The sequence below is a fragment of the Acomys minous genome, assembly GCF_964271855.1.
Source record: "Acomys minous genome assembly, chromosome: 9".
NCBI classification, from domain to species: Eukaryota; Metazoa; Chordata; class Mammalia; order Rodentia; family Muridae; genus Acomys; species Acomys minous.
Genome location: NC_140490.1, coordinates 55,795,873 through 55,812,818, shown reverse-complemented (window position 1 = coordinate 55,812,818; position 16,946 = coordinate 55,795,873). Strand labels below are relative to the sequence as shown.

At 44.4% G+C, this 16,946-nt stretch overlaps 1 protein-coding gene and 1 long non-coding RNA gene across 2 annotated transcripts in view; one reads left to right on the top strand and one right to left on the bottom strand.

The window, feature by feature from the left end:
- BMP6 (bone morphogenetic protein 6) overlaps positions 1 to 16,946 on the top strand; it is a 155,026-nt gene that overhangs the window by 23,154 nt on the left and 114,926 nt on the right. The window lies entirely within an intron of this gene.
- LOC311604891 lies at positions 11,535 to 12,247 on the bottom strand. Its single transcript, XR_014781724.1, has 2 exons — positions 12,003 to 12,247; positions 11,535 to 11,594 (listed from the first exon to the last, which is right to left on the bottom strand). It is a non-coding gene; the product is annotated as an uncharacterized lncRNA (long non-coding RNA).

The window sequence follows — 16,946 nt, the reverse complement described above, 5'->3', positions numbered from 1 at the left end:
ACCCACCAGTGCCAACTGAAGCAAGGTGATGTGAAATGACAACAGAGAAGATGCATTTATACCTCCCCAAGTAATCACATCTACCCTTCATCCTATGCAATTTTTGTTTACAGGGTACAGTTTTTATTACTTTGACCTACAAGAGTAAGATAACCACATATGTAGGAAATGATCTAGATATTTATGTGAGACACTTTGTAATATATATATTCATATGTATATATATATTTAAAAAATATTTTTAAAAGATTTATTTACTATTTATATAGTATTCTGCCCCCATATGTACCTGTCTGCCAGAAGAGGGCACCAGATCTCATTATAGATGATTGTGAGCCATCATGTGGTTGCTGGGAATTGAACTAAGGATCTTTGGAAGAACAGCCAGGGCTCTTAACCTCTGAACCTCTCTAGCCCCTTATGTTAAAATTTTATTGCCGCGACCAATATAGAGAAAATTAACGTAGAGGGAGGAGCGCCTTCTTCTGGCTCACGGTCAGTTTCGAGGTTTCATCCACTGGTGGCCTAGGGTCATTTGCTTTGGCTCTGAGGTAAGGCATGTCACAGGAGCTGAAACAGAGACTGCTCACTTCATGGCCACAAGAAACAGAAGGAAGAAAACCAGAAGGGGCTGGTGACAGGATCAAGCTTTCCAGGGGCACACCTCCAGTAACCTACTTCCTCCAAGTAGTCCTTACTTCCTGCTTTCCACCCCCCTTCCTATGATGTGATCATGTGACTTCACAAAGGGATAATACGTTACCAAACTCAAAGCTCTCATGGTCCCATCACTCTCCACAGCCTTCGCTCTGAACACTGCTGCACTGGGAACCAAGCCTGTGGCCTTTGTGCCTCTTAGCGGGACCCATGAAGAAGTGCGTGCTTTCTGCAAGTAGTTGGGTGCTTTCTGCAAGTAGGATTTTGGCTTCTTGATCTTCAGTCCTGGTGTTACTACCTGTGACTGTGTTACCTTAGGTGGCAAAGCAAATTATGACCTCAAAACCAGGGATGGTTTTCCTGAACTATCCTTTCTCAGGGCCCCCCTTACAAACGAAGAAGACAAAAGGGTCAGGCTCTGTGGAGGAAGAGGCAAGAGGGAACTCTATAACAGTTTTCGAAGGTGGAGGACTAGGCCTGGGCCATGGAGCACTATGACCTCAGGAAGCCTGGAGTAGCCTTGAGCTGACAGCTAGCAAAGATGGGGGTCACAGTCATGTAGCCACAAGGGGGTCAATTCTCCCAGCAGGATAGATGAGCAAGGACGTGGCTCCTCCCCCACAGCAGCCCAGGGAGGACGGCATGCAGAGATGTCTGACATCTTGACCTGTTGAGCTTCTCTTACAGAACCGAGAGAGGATAAATTTGTGTCACTGCAAGTTGCCAAGCTTGTGAAGGCAGCAGCGAAAAACGAGTAGTGGTGTTCTCAGCACGGAGCATATGCTCTTGGCCTCGCTTTGTTGCAGTAGTCTACGCTGGTAGATGTGTCTGCGGGAGCTGTTGGGGTGAGTCAGTCTGCTCACTGGGCTTTGAATGAGCTGTTGCCATGGTCTACTGTCAGGCACGGTCAGCGCTGCCATGTTTTCAACACCAGCATCAGCTGTGAGAGCTTGGGTAGCTTCTCCTTTGATCTGTAAGGCAAGATGCAAAGACAACAAAAGCTTTTGTGTCCTGAAAACTGGAGTATAAGATTTGGTTGCCTGGGGTCCTGCTTTTGCAGAAGCATTCCAGAATCAATGCGCTCTGGTGGTGATGTCGTGTGCCACAGTGGCACCTAATGGCATAAAATTCCATGCTGAGAACACCATTGGGCAACATACATGGCAAATGCCAGAGAGATGAACACGAGAGCCCCATGTTTTCATCTGCATCAGTACTCAGTGGCTGGATGGGCATGTGATCACTGGGAAGGCGGCGGCGGCGGAGGAGGAGGAGGTGAGCAGGATGGGCACTGTCTAGTGCTGGGGTCCAGCTGGGCTGAGATCCAGCTAGGTCACCACCATCACCAACCAAAAAGTGCTCGTATATTTGACTTCTGTCTTATCTCTTTCTTTCTGTATATTTTATTCACCTTTCGGATTAAAATCTTTAGTTAGCACAGAAAGAAATGATCTTGTGGCATTTTAAATCCATGTACCATTTACTTTGTGATTTTCCACCCCCCCCCCCCCCACCGCTTACCTCCACTGCGGTGCTCTGCCCCAGGTGCTGTGCTTGCCGTCTCATCTTCATTCTTGCTGTGGTCCTTTTGACTCCTGACTTTGAAGTCTAGTTAAATCGCCAAACGAAGTTGATGATCATCCGATAAAAATGAAATGCCAGCAAGAATATGAACTTGGTCCTTAAGGTGGTGTGGCTGAAGGCACGCTGCCTTCTCTGGCCTTCCATTTACTGTCCACATGATGGAAAATGCACGTAGTTGTTAAGGTATCTGTCAAGATTGATTGAAATACTCCATGGAGTCAGCAATGGTGGTGCTTGCCTGTTGTCTCAGCACTCACAAGGCTGAGGCACATGGATCCTGAGTTCAAGGTTAATGTAGGCTGCACAGGGAGGCCCTGTCTCAACCCCTTCACTCCCTAAAAGGGAAGAGAAAGATCTAGAGAGGGTGTCACGATGCATAGTACATTTTAAGCAGTAGTTATGAAGTTGTGTTAGACTTGTTTGTAATAAGGGGCCACATAAAACAAAGCCTTCGTGCCCCTTGACTGTTAACACTGTTTAGCACATCATCACTGTACACTGAGGGTGGGGAGCTAATCCAACAGAAAACCGGAAAACCTCAAGCAGTTCCTGCTTGTTTTAAAGTTCTTCTGGAAGACTTACACATTTTGTAATTTCTGGAATGTGAACAGATAATGGAAGACACTTATAAGTTCAAAGGCTGCGTCAGTGTGTGTGGCGAAACAGAGCAGAATGTTTGGGCTGCACTGGCTGTGGGTCCCAGGAAGACCCTTTGAACTAGGCCAGAGCCTACAAAGGGCTTAAGGCCCTGGGTGGAGACGGTTGCTATTACTGACCTACTGCTAATGCCTGAATCACTTAGCATGTGCTGACAACCTTCCCGAGGCCTGGAAGTTTGGAATTCCACACTCTTACAACTCCTCGGTCCTATAGCTTTCTTGTGTCTCACAGTGTTTCTATGACTAAGAGTGCTGCTGTGTTTTGAGGATGCCTCCGTCCTGAAATCAACTGAGGAGGAATTTAAAACAGTCCCCAGACTCCCAATGTTCTTGAATGTTCTCTTAGACAATCCGCAATCCTAGAAAGATTGAAAAACCTCTAATACTGTTGAGTATCCCTTGTTGACACTGGGATGGGACATGCTTTGGACGTTAGAATTTTGTGGGGACTATTTCATAAATACAGTAGGGTAGGTTGAGTAGATGCCCAAGTTTAAATACAAGATTCATTAGTGTTTCATTTACACCTATACAGGTATACCTAAGGTCATTTATTTCTCTTTCAAGATAAGGACTTGATAAATAGCCAGATGGCCTCGAACTTCTACTTCCCCTGCCTCAGTCTTCCCCACATGCAGTTGCAGTATTTGATGGTTTTTGTGCGGGAAAGCAGACTTCCATGATATACAGTTTCCCCCTTGTGGTCTCATATTACTGGTTAGAGGTTTCAAAGTTTCTGTCTTGGTGTGCAACTCAGTAGTGGAGAACTTTCTAGCACGCTTTAGCTCTGAATTTCAAACTCTAGTCCTCTCTGTCCTATTCACACAGACACATAGACACACTGACACACACACACACACACACACACACACACACACACACACACGGCAATGGGGGAGGGGCAGAAGGGACATTGGATTTTCAGAGTATGAACACTCAGCCTGAACCACAATTTCTACTCTTACGTTGACATACTGTGTGCGTGCTACTTTTCAGTATGTGTGTCTAGAACTTCTGTTGCTGCTCATCACCTACTGTGTGCTTTATCTGTAAAAGACAACCACTGAGGACCCAAAGCATTTCTACCTCTGTTGGAGTGATGTAATTAGGTTTTTAAAAAAATTAAATAGGGTCTGGTATGCTTTTATTAATGACAAACATAATCTGACCATTTCTAGAATACAAGGGAGAAAATAGATAATTGTTAGTGGAGATGTATGGGGGATTTTTCTTTATTTTTGGCACACACACACACACAGATAATGAAATATGATCATATATACCATGCATTGTGAGCTCACAGCAGCTGTGGCTACCTGCACAGGATGGGGTGGGTGATGTGCAGTGATCCAAATCTTGAGCTCTTTGGAACTTGAAGCTCAGTGTTTTCTAATCAGCTTTTGTCTAACCTGATGAAGATTGGGACCCTTGCTGGATGACATACTTCTGCAGGCTTTAAAGACCTCTATTGGTCGCCGGATATGCCTCTGCCCATATGGTGGTTCATTCTGTCAACTTGATTAGATTAAGGCATGCCTAGGTCATTACTGAGGCCCAAGGTTCCGCATGTCCCTGAGGTGTTTCCAGAGTTGTGTCCCAGTAATGCCCTGGGAGAGGGAGGCCAACCCTGAATGTGGTCGGGCCGTAGCACCACCCAATGGGCTGAGTGGAAAAAGGGGGAAAGGGGAGCTGAGCACCAGAGATCCCTTTTCCTGCTTCCTGAATGTGGGTACACATGACCAGCTGCCTCACGTTCCTGTCCCCATTCTTTCCTGTCATGGCAGCCTCCGGCCCCTCAAAACGAGCCAGAGTAATTCTTCTCTCTCTTTTTTTAAAATTTTTTATTACTTTATTCTTGTTACATCTCAATGATTATCCCATCCCTTGTATCCTCCCATTCTTCCCTCCCTCCCACTTCCCCCTTATTCCCCTCCCCTATGACTGTTCCTGAGGGGGATTTCCTCCCCCTGTATATGCTCATAGGGTATCAAGTCTCTTCTTGGTAACCTGCCACCAGGTCTCCCCCTCCAGGGGATGTGGTCAAATATGAGGCACCAGAGTTCGTGTGAAAGTCAGACCCCACTCTCCACTCAACTGTGGAGAATGTTCTGTCCATTGGCTAGATCTGGGTAGGGGTTTAAAGTTTACCACCTGTATTGTCCTTGGCTGGTGCCTTGGTTCGAGCGGGACCCCTGGGCTCTTTTTTTTTTTAAGGTTTATTTATTTATCATATATACACAGTGTTTTGCCTGCATGCACACCAGAAGATAGCATCAGATCTCATTATAGATAGTTGGGAGCCACCATGTGGTTGCTGGGAATTGAACTCAGAACCTTTGGAAGAGCAGCCAGTGCTCTTGGCCTCTGAGCCTTCTCTCCAGCCCATGTAATTCTTCTCTTAAGTTGCTTCTTGTAAGCAAAAACAAAAACCAACCAACCAACCTACTACACTAGTGAACCCATCTTAACCACACTGTATCTTTCCCACTCCCTTTCCTGCTTGTTCTTGTTTCTATACTGCTTATGTTTGCATTAGTTTCTGTTCTCATTGCTGTGGCTGGACAGTCAGCAATCTCTCTGCATTCTCTAAAGAATGCCCCCTGCCCCCCCCAGAACCCCCAGTCCCCACCCCCCAGAACACGATCATTTGCAATACCCCCAGCATTCATAAATTAAAAAGAGGGAAAGGATTATTGTGGCCCACAGTGGCATGGACTTCAGTTCTGGTCAGTTAGCTTTTGCTTTGGGCTGTAATTGAGGCAGCGTGTTCATCGCATGGCTACCTAGGAGTTGAAAAGACTCCAGGGGCCCAAGACTCAGTGTAAGGGCACAGCATGTCTATGTAACTTCTTTCTCCTAGTCCTCACTTCTTTTTTGTTGTTGTTATTGTTTAAAAAAAAAACCTCTCTTTTGTTTTGTTTCGTTTTTCAAGACAGGGTTTCTGGCTGTCCTGGAGCCCACTTTGTAGACCAGGCTGGCCTCGAACTCACAGAGATCTGCCTGCCTCTCTGCCTTCCAAGTGCTGGGGTTAGAGGCGTGTGCCACCAACACCCATCTAAAATGTTTGTTTATTTCAGTTTTTATTACATTTTACAAACTTTCATAAGAAGTTGCAAGTAACCACGCCCCCCCCCAAATTAACCAGAGTCAAATTCTGTACATTTCTACAGGTATCTATACAAGAATAAAAAAGACATTCAGAACAGAAATTCTGGAGCTTCACGTTGGACTTAAACTTTTACTACCAAATCTGATTTGAGACAGCATTTCCTTGGATGACCAGTCCAGGCTTGCCTCAAACTCACAGAGATCTTGCCTGCCTTTGCCCCACTGATTGCTGGGACTGAGGGCATGCACTCCTAAGCCTGCCTTCAAATATATATTTTTACATTCGCCCACCACCAAAATGTCTATGGCAGTTAGGAAGAATTAGAAAAGCACTTCTTTATAACATCTTCATAATGCTTGTCAGTTATCTGCACTCAGTTTTTTCTCATCCCTTAACGTTTAGCTTTTCTTATTTCTACATGTTACCCTGTGTTGTACATGTGGATATAGTATAATGTGTTATGAAAAACAATTAAACCATAATTTCACCACTTTCACCCTCTTTCTCTTCCCTCCAATTCCTCCAATGTCCCCCTCTCATGGGACACTTTGTCATTTATTTTTGTTACACACACACACACACACACACACACACACACACACACACACACGTTGAAAAGTGTATATATGTATTATATACATTTAAAAGTATATATATAAAACTACGGCACCAGCCAAGGATAATACATGCAGTAAACCTCAAACCCCTACCCAGATCTAGCCAATGGACAGGACATTCTCCACAGTTGAGTGGAGAGTGGGGACTGACTTTCACACAAACTCTGGTGTCTCCTATTTGACCATGTCCCCTGGATGGGGAGACCTGGTGGCACTCAGAGGAAGGATAGCAGGCTACCAAGAAGAGACTTGATACCCTATGAGCATGTACAGGGAGAGGAGGTCCCCCTCAGTCACAGTCATAGGGGAGGAGAGTAAGGGGAAAATGGAAGGGAAGGAGGAATGGGAGGATCCAAGGGATGGGATAAAAATTTAGATGTAATATGAATAAATTATAATATATTTAAAAAATACATATGTTGGCAATTGGCAAAACACACACACACACACACACACACACACACACATACACACACACACACACTCAAATACAATGCTGAGTCAGTCACTTTAGTGCTCCTCGTATATATATGGTCCTTTGGAGAACATTTCAGATCCAAACCATAGCTAGCAGTTTAAATATTTAATACGCCCTATTCCAGTTAAATATTGACAGTCTACTATGTGCTAGCTGCCTGGGTGGGGTCTCAATGATGCTAAAACCCCAAGGCTACATTCATTATTGGAGAATGTGGTTTGGAGGGGAAGGGCCACAGATGAAGGACCTCTGTGCTGCAGCGGGTGGCAATACACAAACGTGTTTGGACGTATATCATTCGGAAATGATAAGGGCAGGATGAGGAAGCAGGGGGTTCTGAAACTGAAAGCTGAGTTGGCCTTTTGCTTTTTTGAGTTTCTAAAAGTCTCACAGTGCAGTGATACAGCTTGGGATTCCCACAGTAGCTTTTGAAACAATAACTTTTTTATTTTTCTTGGGCAGTTCACTTGTGTTTTACCTGCCTTTTAAAAATGTAGTCAACTGTAAAATATAGTGGCCTTGAGTAGGTATATTTGAGATCTTTTTCCCCCAGTGGGTTCTGGAACATGAATTCTTTATTTTATTTTATTTTATTTTTAATCAAAAGCCCCTTTGACTTTTCATTCCCTCATCTTAAGAACACAAAGCGAACATTCTTTATTTGAAAGATTAAAGATGGCAATTTTTAAAATAACTTGGCTACTGTTTCTTTTCAAGTCTGGTTTCCGTGGCCATCAAATACTTTGGGGTGAAGTGTCAGGTGACCTCCTTCCTCCACCTCTGCCCCACTTCTGAGATGTCCACAGTTGACTTCCCTCCACCTCGCTTCTCCCCTCAGCTGCCTGAGCTGTGAGGGTGGAGGAGCCTCACGGGATGCTGCTGACCCGCGTCTGGAGGAGGGCTGACGTTTGCAGCCTCCTTCTTGCTGGCCATGATCCAAAGCTGTGACTGTGTCTGGACTACTCTCTTCTCAGCCACATTAAGCTCTGGCCTTTGATGTAGCCGAACGGCAGACTTGACCAAGTGGCATTGCCTCCCTCCCACTGTTGCTTAGGTGGAAACCAACACAATAAACATGAATATTTTTTACCAACCGTGCTTACTGGGCTACCTGCAGGCACAGCCAATCACACTGCCGAATTGGTTAAAGAAGAAACTGGCTTGAGAGTTGCAAAGTCCGTTCCTCTGGCTCAAGACGCAGAGCTCAGATCAGCCCCGTGGGGCTGCCTAACTAAAACATAGTAGACGTGGTAAGCATTTTAATTGGAAACTTCCAAAAAAAAAAAAAATCCAGCTCTTAAGAAATGAACCTTTGGCAACTTAAGCGTTCCTTTACTTATCTGTTACTTCTAGAAAATAGTACTTGTGTTTTAAGAGACGCGAGCCGAATGGCAGATATTTCAGAGTATACATTTGGATTGCTGCATAGATTCTTTGTCTCTGCATCCCTGGGAAGACTGGGAGGATCTGGCACTCTGGAGTGCATAGATACATTATTAAATCATGTTTACAGGTCTCTGCGGAGCAGTCATTGCATGCTAAGAGCTTTGATGGTCACAGAGTTAGACATGGTTTCTTTCTAGAAGAGTTACTTCAGTCACCAGCTACTGACAAGCTGGCCATCAGAAGGTACCCGGACTTCTCCTTTGGAAGATGCAAGTTTTTTTTTTTTTTTTTTTTTTTTTACTTTATAAAGCTGTAATATAACGTAAGACACTTTTTCTTGGTTACTCAAGTGACATTGCTTTTCAGGAAGGCTCATGTGGACCCCTGAGCCATGCCAGTGACGCAGAGTGGTTGAAGTGTCACTTCGAATGTCACCTGCATCACCTCACCTCAGACCTCACCTCAGGGTCTCAGGGTGGCAGTCGTGTATGTCAGCAGTTTAGACACATAGCAGTTACGTAATGCTTAGCACTGCTTGGTGAAGACGCTAACATTTTGGACTGTGGTATTTCATAGCTTTTCTGCTCAGCTGAGAAAACCCTTTATCCCTCTAGAACATCTAACTCTTTAATCAACTTCTGAAACTGAGGGTTGTGACCCCCATACGGGGTCGAGTGACTCAACGTGTGTGGGAGTCGCAGCTCTTTTGACAAAGATGAAAGGTTTCTGAAAGTGCAGCGTGCAGAAATTTAAATTTTAAACCAAATGTGTAAAGCCAGTGTGGAGTTCCTGGCAGTGTCCGCCCATGTTGCATCGCATGACTTCGCTGTAGTCTTGGTTTCGAACACACAGCACACCCGGTGGTGTACTGCACAACACTGGCGAAGCTGCTAGAAACACAGAAACCCATTAGCTCAGATTCCTGACTGTTTCCTGTTATGAATCGCAGTGCCTTTACTGTGCACACTTAAGTTTTCTGGATTGCCGAAACGTAAGGATGTAATGATATAAAACAAAAACTTCGTATTTTTCTCCCGTCAGTCCTCAGCATGCAAGTATCAAATTAGCACCACTTTTGAGTTACATTGTGTTAGAATGCTTGATCTTAAAAATTGCTGTCTGAGTTGCTGACTTGAGATTCATTTAAAAGAAAAAGTGAGACTAAGGGGCTGGAGAGATGGCTCAGTGGTTAAGAGCACTGTCTGTTCTTCCAGAGGTCCTGAGGTCAGTTTCCAGCAACCACATGGCGGCTCACAACCATCTATGATGGGATCTGATTCTCCCTTCTGATGTGTATATACATAAATGTATAAATATTTTTATAAAAGAAAAAAGTGAGAATAATTTTGGCCGGAGAATAGGAAGAATTCCCAATGGTTTCTGAGGTGACTCTAACCATATTTCTGCCATTTCGTAGTGTGTTCATGTGATGTGTAATTCTCATATACAATCAAAATATAATTGTAAAATCAAAATATTGATACATTTTTGACAAACAGGAAAGCCCTGTGTCCTGTGGTATCTTTCAGCCAAGAGTTCTGTGTTTATTTAAACTCTTAAGATTTTAAAATAGCACATAAAGTATTAGATATTTTTCTGGCGTTTTCAAACAAAGTATGTTTTAGTAGTGTGCCTTTCACTTATATCTCCCTGACCTCCCTGCTGAAGAATTAGTTCTTTGTATAAAAACAAACACTTCCACCTCATTAGCGTGCAAATTGCTTTTGTCTTCAGTAAATGATAAGGGTATGTGCATACTAAAGACTTAATTTAAAATAAATTTCTTTATGAATTGCTATCAATAAATCTTTGATTTGTATGCCTAGCCCAATCTTAGGAGTACTAACCCTGACTCTGAAAAAGCACCTGGGTCCATTCATGAGGGTGGATTCTTGGTGCTTCCAAGCATCTTTTAAAGGCAGGCCCTCCAAATTCAATGCTATGACAGCGGGCAAATGAGGCTCAAAACATGAGTATTCCTGGGTCAAGCCGTGTTCAAACCGCAGCGAATCCTAATGGAAGGATTTGTAGGTAGAACCATCTGGTGTCCTAAATAGGTTTTCATTATGGGATTCAATATGTTTTTCATTACATTTTTACTTATAGTTTATGTATTTATGCACGTGTGTGTGTGTGTGTGTGTGTGTGTGTGTGTGTGTGTGTGCGCGCGCGCGCGCGCCACAGTGTGTGTGGAGGTCAGAGGACGACTTGCAGGAATCAGTTTATTTATTCTACCATATGGATCCAGGGTATTGATCTTAGGTTGTCAGACTTGACACCAGGCACCTTTACCCATGGGGCCACCTTGCCAGCTAGCCCTAGTTTTTCTCTTTAAGAGAAGAATTGAACGACTATTTAACTTAACATGCAAGAAATAGATGGCTTCAAGAAAGCGCTTGCAGTACTCCTGGATAATCATTGTACCAGGAGGTGGCATCATGAAGTAGAGGAAGCAGCCAGTGAACAAGGGCGGGCTGTGGACTTGGTTCTGCCTACAGCCGTCCTTGCAGGGCTGTGGTGGTGGTGGTTTGAATGTAGATGCAGAATAACTACACAGAATGCAACACACATGTTCTTCCCACCATCCCACTTCATACTTTCTTCTTTACCGATTGGCACCTTCTGTAGGGCCAAAGAATTGCCATGATATTATCCACCGGGCATGGCAAACAGCTCCATCTACCTCAAGAGACCGGAACATTGTCAGCCTAGCGTCAGCTTTGATGGTGCAACAGAAACAGGCAAGCACAGATCAGCACCATTTCCCTATCACATACGCTAAGAGTGCTACTGATCTTAATTTTTTTTTCTGATTTGAGTCCAAAGTAGTTTTAGATACTAAAAAAACTTTCAGAGCATTTTAAGCAACCATAGTTAAAGCTAGCTAGCCCAGACCTCAGTCAGCCACCTACCTGCTCTCTCTTTTTTTAAAAATATTTCTCCTCCTTCTTCTTCTTCTCCTTCTTCTTCTTCTTCTCCTTCTTCTTCTTCTTCTTCTTCTTCTTCTTCTTCTTCTTCTTCTTCTTCTTCTTCTTCTTCTTCTTCTTCTTCTTCTTCAGATTTATTTATTTACTATGTATATAGTGCTTTGCCTGCATGTACACCTACAAGCCAGAAGAGGGCATCAGATTACATTATTGATGGTTGTGAGCCACTATGTGGTGGCTGGGAATTGAACTCAAGACCTCTGGAAGAGCATTCGGTGCTCTTAACCTCTGAGCCATCTCTCCAGCAACCCCCCTCCCCCACCTGCTCTTTAATTGATCCAGTGGTCGCTGGTGATTCCTGTTCTCTCTGACATGAGTAACTTTATCCCAGCTACCCACTGATCTTTTCTCATCAAAGATGGAGGGCTTAGAACACAAGAGGAAGTAAAACAAAACAAAACAAAACACAAAACACCCTCGCGGTCCCTGGTAAATGTGCCTGGCAGGCAGGCTGTGTGAATGGGCATGGGCAGTGGAGCCACAGGGGCCCAGAGACAGAGACAGAATGTATAGTATTCTCCTTGCCTCCCATGGGACTGTCAATCCTTGTCATGTGTGAAGGAGCATCACTTCAGTCTCCACCTCTCTTGTCACTGCCTTTCCTGGGCCCATTTCTATGTCTCTTTTCATGAAAGGGTCTTTATGATGTTGGATCAAGGGTCCACCTCCTTCTAGAATGGCCTCATCGTAACTGATTCTATCTATGATGTTTTTGAGTCATGCCATGTTCTGAGATTCTGGAAAGGACATGGGTCATGGAAGGCCGCTGTTCAACCCGACACATGTAGTGCCTGTGAGTCCCAGCCTTCATTTGATCCTTAGATAAAGAAACGTCTTGCGCTGCAATGAGACTAGCTTCAGATACGTAGTCTGCTTCCTTTCCAGATCTCTCCTTGTGTCTCCACACCCCACCCAGTAATCGGTCGGTGTTTTCTGTGTTACACAATGTACCCTAAGCTTCATCTCCCCACAGCAGGAATGTCTGATTTTTGCAGGCCCCCAGATATCCCTGAACTTCAGAGCAGGGCGGATATCGCGTCTAGCATTCCTCCTCTCTCTCCTCCCTCCATGGCCCTTAGTCATAACTGCTGGTCGCCTCCTTAGCTCCGCCAATGTAGACCCTGTCAAAAGTTCATGTATGCTAAGAGTCCTGCCTCAGATGCTCTGCACGGGTTTTCTTTGGTGGTGATGCCCTTCCCAGCTATGACTCCTTTTCTAGATCAAAGTTTTGGAATAATGAATCATTGTAAATTATACTCCTGCTGGTGGAGAAGGGCACCATTGCCTGGGAAGAGAACCAGGTAGACAGATGCCATTTTCATGAATGTTTCATTCTTTTTACTGTATGGAGTTAGAGCTCAGCCTGTCACAGTCTGCACAGGATCCTCCTCTATCCCCCGCCGTTTTCCTTTTTATCTGGTGCTGGGATGGAGCCCAGGACTCCCACTACTGAGCCACACCCCAGCCCCACTGTCTAGTGTCTTTGTGAAGTCACTGAGAGTGTAGGTTTCAGGTTGGGTGGCCGCCACACTTGGATGAGCAACGTGCCAGTTCTGCAGGCAGATCCTCCCTCAAGATGAAAGGGAATTGAGTCAGTGAAATTTGGCTTAATATTCAACACCAGGCACTTTATTAAAGGCCAAGGACATTCAGCTGGGAGTGGTGGTGCACACCTTTAGTCCCAGATCTTGGGAGACAGAGGTATGAGGATCTCAGAGTTTGAGACCAGCCTGGTCTACAGAGCAAGTTCCAGGACAGCCAGGACTGTACAGAAAGCCTGTCTTGAGCAGAACAAAACAAAACAAAACAAAAAAGCCCAGAGATATTCATCCAGGCTTCTGTTAGGGCCTTGCAGGACCTTGCTAGATCCATGTTTTAGAAAAAAATCATACTGATAATTAGGGTTTGCAACCACCTAAACCATCTAAAACAAGATAAACAGGGCCACTCTCTTCTTGCAGTACCCTGTGGCATCTTATATGTTCACTTTAACTTCTGTCATGTAGCTGTAGTGGTGGTGGCTGAAGAGTGAAGCTTAATGATGCTTCAGAGAGGTCACTTACAGGGGCAGTTGGCCCAACATGCCACCTGAAGAGGATGCCTGGTGTCATCTCTAGTGACATCTTACTACTCGCCATCTTGACTTTTCTTGGACATGACCACAAACACCATCCCTCCCCTCCACCCTCCTTTCATGTGCTCATGTGCATCTGCGATGAACGAGGGTCCTCTCCTCCGTCTTGTCACTTCCTACACAGATGCCCTTGTTATTGAGGGGAGACGATGTGGCCAGAGTGGAACTGAAGTGCTCCTGTAAGGCTGATGCGGATGGTCCATGTTCCCCAATGGGTTTCCCACAGCCTGAGAGCCGCTGAGGGCAGGCTGCTTCTTACTCTTGTTTGTGTCTGTCTTGTCTGCCACAATGCCAGAATTCTCTTCTGAATGGCTACGTAGTACAAAGAAAGCCTGCTTTGGGTGTCTTTCTGGGTGATAGTCTGGAGACTTGACATTTAGTCAGTAGATAGTCCTTGCAGTTGCACGTCCTGTAAGGACCACATTCTGTAGAAGTGTGCCTGACAGTTATGATAGCATCGAATCATATCAGGAGCTCAGTGTCCCTGGAAGACAGAATTGTACCATCCTTGAATGACTGTGAGGAGACCTGCAAAGATATGGGTGAAAAAAAAATGCACCTGAACTGTGGGCAGTTAGAACTTGTGTCTTCCCACTCACCCACTACATAGCATATTGAAATCCCAAGCATACTGGTTAGTCCTTGTTTTGTCATTAACGAACTGGTGACCTTGGAGTTACATGACATTTCTGGATCCCTGTTGCGTCATCAGTGAAGCACATGAAATCAAATCTTCTGCCTCTGACCTCTGACCTTTGGCCCAGCCTCTGCCTTGAGTTTTAAGTTATGGACACATGTAAGACTAAGTAGATCTTTTATTCTGCTTTATTGTTTATTTTTTGTAGTGCTGGGGATTGATACCAATGGGTCAGTATTGCTAAGCGGCCACTATAGGCAGGTGCTACCATTCCTGGCTCCATCCAGATTTCAAAGACTTTCATGGCTGAGTACATATAACCCATGGACACCTGTAACCCTAGCGCTTGGAAGAGCTGAGGCAGGAGGTAGGTGCTCTAACTCGAGGCCAGCCTATACTACAGTGGAAGTTTCAGGCAATCATGGGCTACATAGTAAAACTGTTTCAAAAAATGTGAATCTAAAATACAAAACAAGTAAATAGCTTGAGTGCTTTTAAGAAATAAGCAATATTTAAAAAAAAAATCCTTGATTTTGTTTTCTTTGAGATAGGGTCTTATATGTGATCTTGGCTGGTGTGGTACTGTTAGCCCAGGCTGGCCTTGACTCTTGGCACTCCTCCTGTCTCAAGCTTTAAAGTGCTGGGATTTTAGATGTTTATCACCTCTCTCAGCTTTCCATTAATTTTAAAACGTGAAACCTTAAAAATATCTGGCATGATAAACTCATGAAATTGAACAAAATGTAGAATTGTAACTTATTTTGGCTCATTTCCAGAGTATCCTTGTCAATCTGCTCATGGATGAGAAGAGATGTCAGCGGGTGAGGAGGAGTCTTTTCCACCTTAACTTTTGTTGCGGGGTGACTTTGGGCAAGGTGCCTCATTGTCCTGGATGGTGTGACCTTGCATGTCAAATGGAGGGTCTGGTGGATAAAATGAAAATCAGTCTTGGAGATTTCAAGAAAGTTCTCTGAATGGCCTGGTGAGATGCTAGTCAGTAAAGTAACACAAATATGAAAACCTGGGCTCAGACTTCCAGCGTTCATTGCGTAAAACCAGGCATGGCAGTGGATACCTGTAATCCCAGCACTGGGGAGGCAGAGAAGGGGATCCCTTGGCCTTGCTGGCCAAATGGTCTAGCTGACTAAGGAGTTCCAGGTTTGTGAGAGACCCTGCCTCTCAAAAAGTAAATTAGAGGGCAACCAAGGAACACACACACACACACACACACACACACACACACACACACACACACACACCCTCATACACGTACTTGTACATGTACATGCATACATGTGCACATACCACATGTATGCACACACAGTTCTCTGAAGTAAATACTGCTGTCTTGTGGGGCCCCCCCCAAGTGCCTTCCCTTTGCCCAGTGCTGCAGTGGGTAGAATGTTCCCAGCTGACTTTGTCAAGTTTAAGCCTCTATACATTTATTTTTCTCATGATTAACCCCATCCCTGCCCAGTCTGAACAGCAGTGGCACATCTTGTTTGAAAAGTGGATTTGCACCTGCCTTGTAGCTGTATAGCATAAAGCTTTAGTGTGACACAGTATTCTCCTCAAGGCCTAAACTTTATCCTGGAGTTTTGTGCTTTTCTATCTAGCACTTCTCTAGGACTAACTTTGGTTACTTATATACACAGCTGTTTCATTAGACTGTGCTGGAGTTTATGAGTCAGACTACTGTTACCCAAATGTTCGTGAAGTCACGTCTGAAGTCATGTATTTGCATCATGTACAACCTGTTTGACAATCAAAACATTCTGACCTTCAGCTTGGCTGGTCATGATAGTAAGTTTCCAGTCAAATGCCCCACCATCACTGGGCAGTGGATATATTATCTTAGCATACTGTTTTAAGTGCATCTCTTTCTTTAAGGCTGCAGGCATGTGCCTGTCTCGTAATAGCCTTAGTGTGATCAGTTTAACAGCGCAGGAATTTTACAATATAGTTAGGGGACTGCAGATACAGCCCTAGTCACCCCATTGCTGTTTCACAGAGTCACCAGTTCTTGAGGAGACACTGAAATATTTAAGTTGAGCACACTGCCTGTGTGTGGCTGTCTCTCACTGTCTTAGGTGTGTTTTCACACTGGCTCTTGGCCAACCTTTAACCTTAAATGGGAGCTAATTCTTTCCTGACATCTTTACAGTAGACCCCAGCGTCTTGTTTCTCCAAGTCTTAGTGTTCTGTTTGCATTCCCTTTGTAATTCGATTCTTTGTCATTGTTTGCTTTTCATTTGCTTGTAACTTTTGGGGGATGGGGTGGGGCCTGTGTCTTGCTTAGCTTGGGTGTGGCATAGGAAGAAGTTTCTCCTTTTTAAGATGAGACGGTTTATGTGTCAATGCTGTTTTTCCAAGGGAACATCCAGGTCCAGCCAGAGACTTCTTGGGTAGACCTTTGCCTCAGTAATGAATTATCTCATACACCTGTTATTTCCAAGCCAAGGTGTGGTGAAGTAAGCATTGCCCTCCTATCGTTTTACAGCATATTGGGAGCAATAAGAAATGCAAAAGAAAAATGGACAACATCATTATATTCTAAGTGCTAGCTAATAAAACAGCTGATAAATTCTATGGAAATGTAAGCCTCGGTCTTATTTCACAGCTTCCTGATTTTCTTCCTAGCTCTGGGCATGGAGGCGTCTTTTCTCAGATTCTGGCGTGCTTAGGAAATGTGACCATG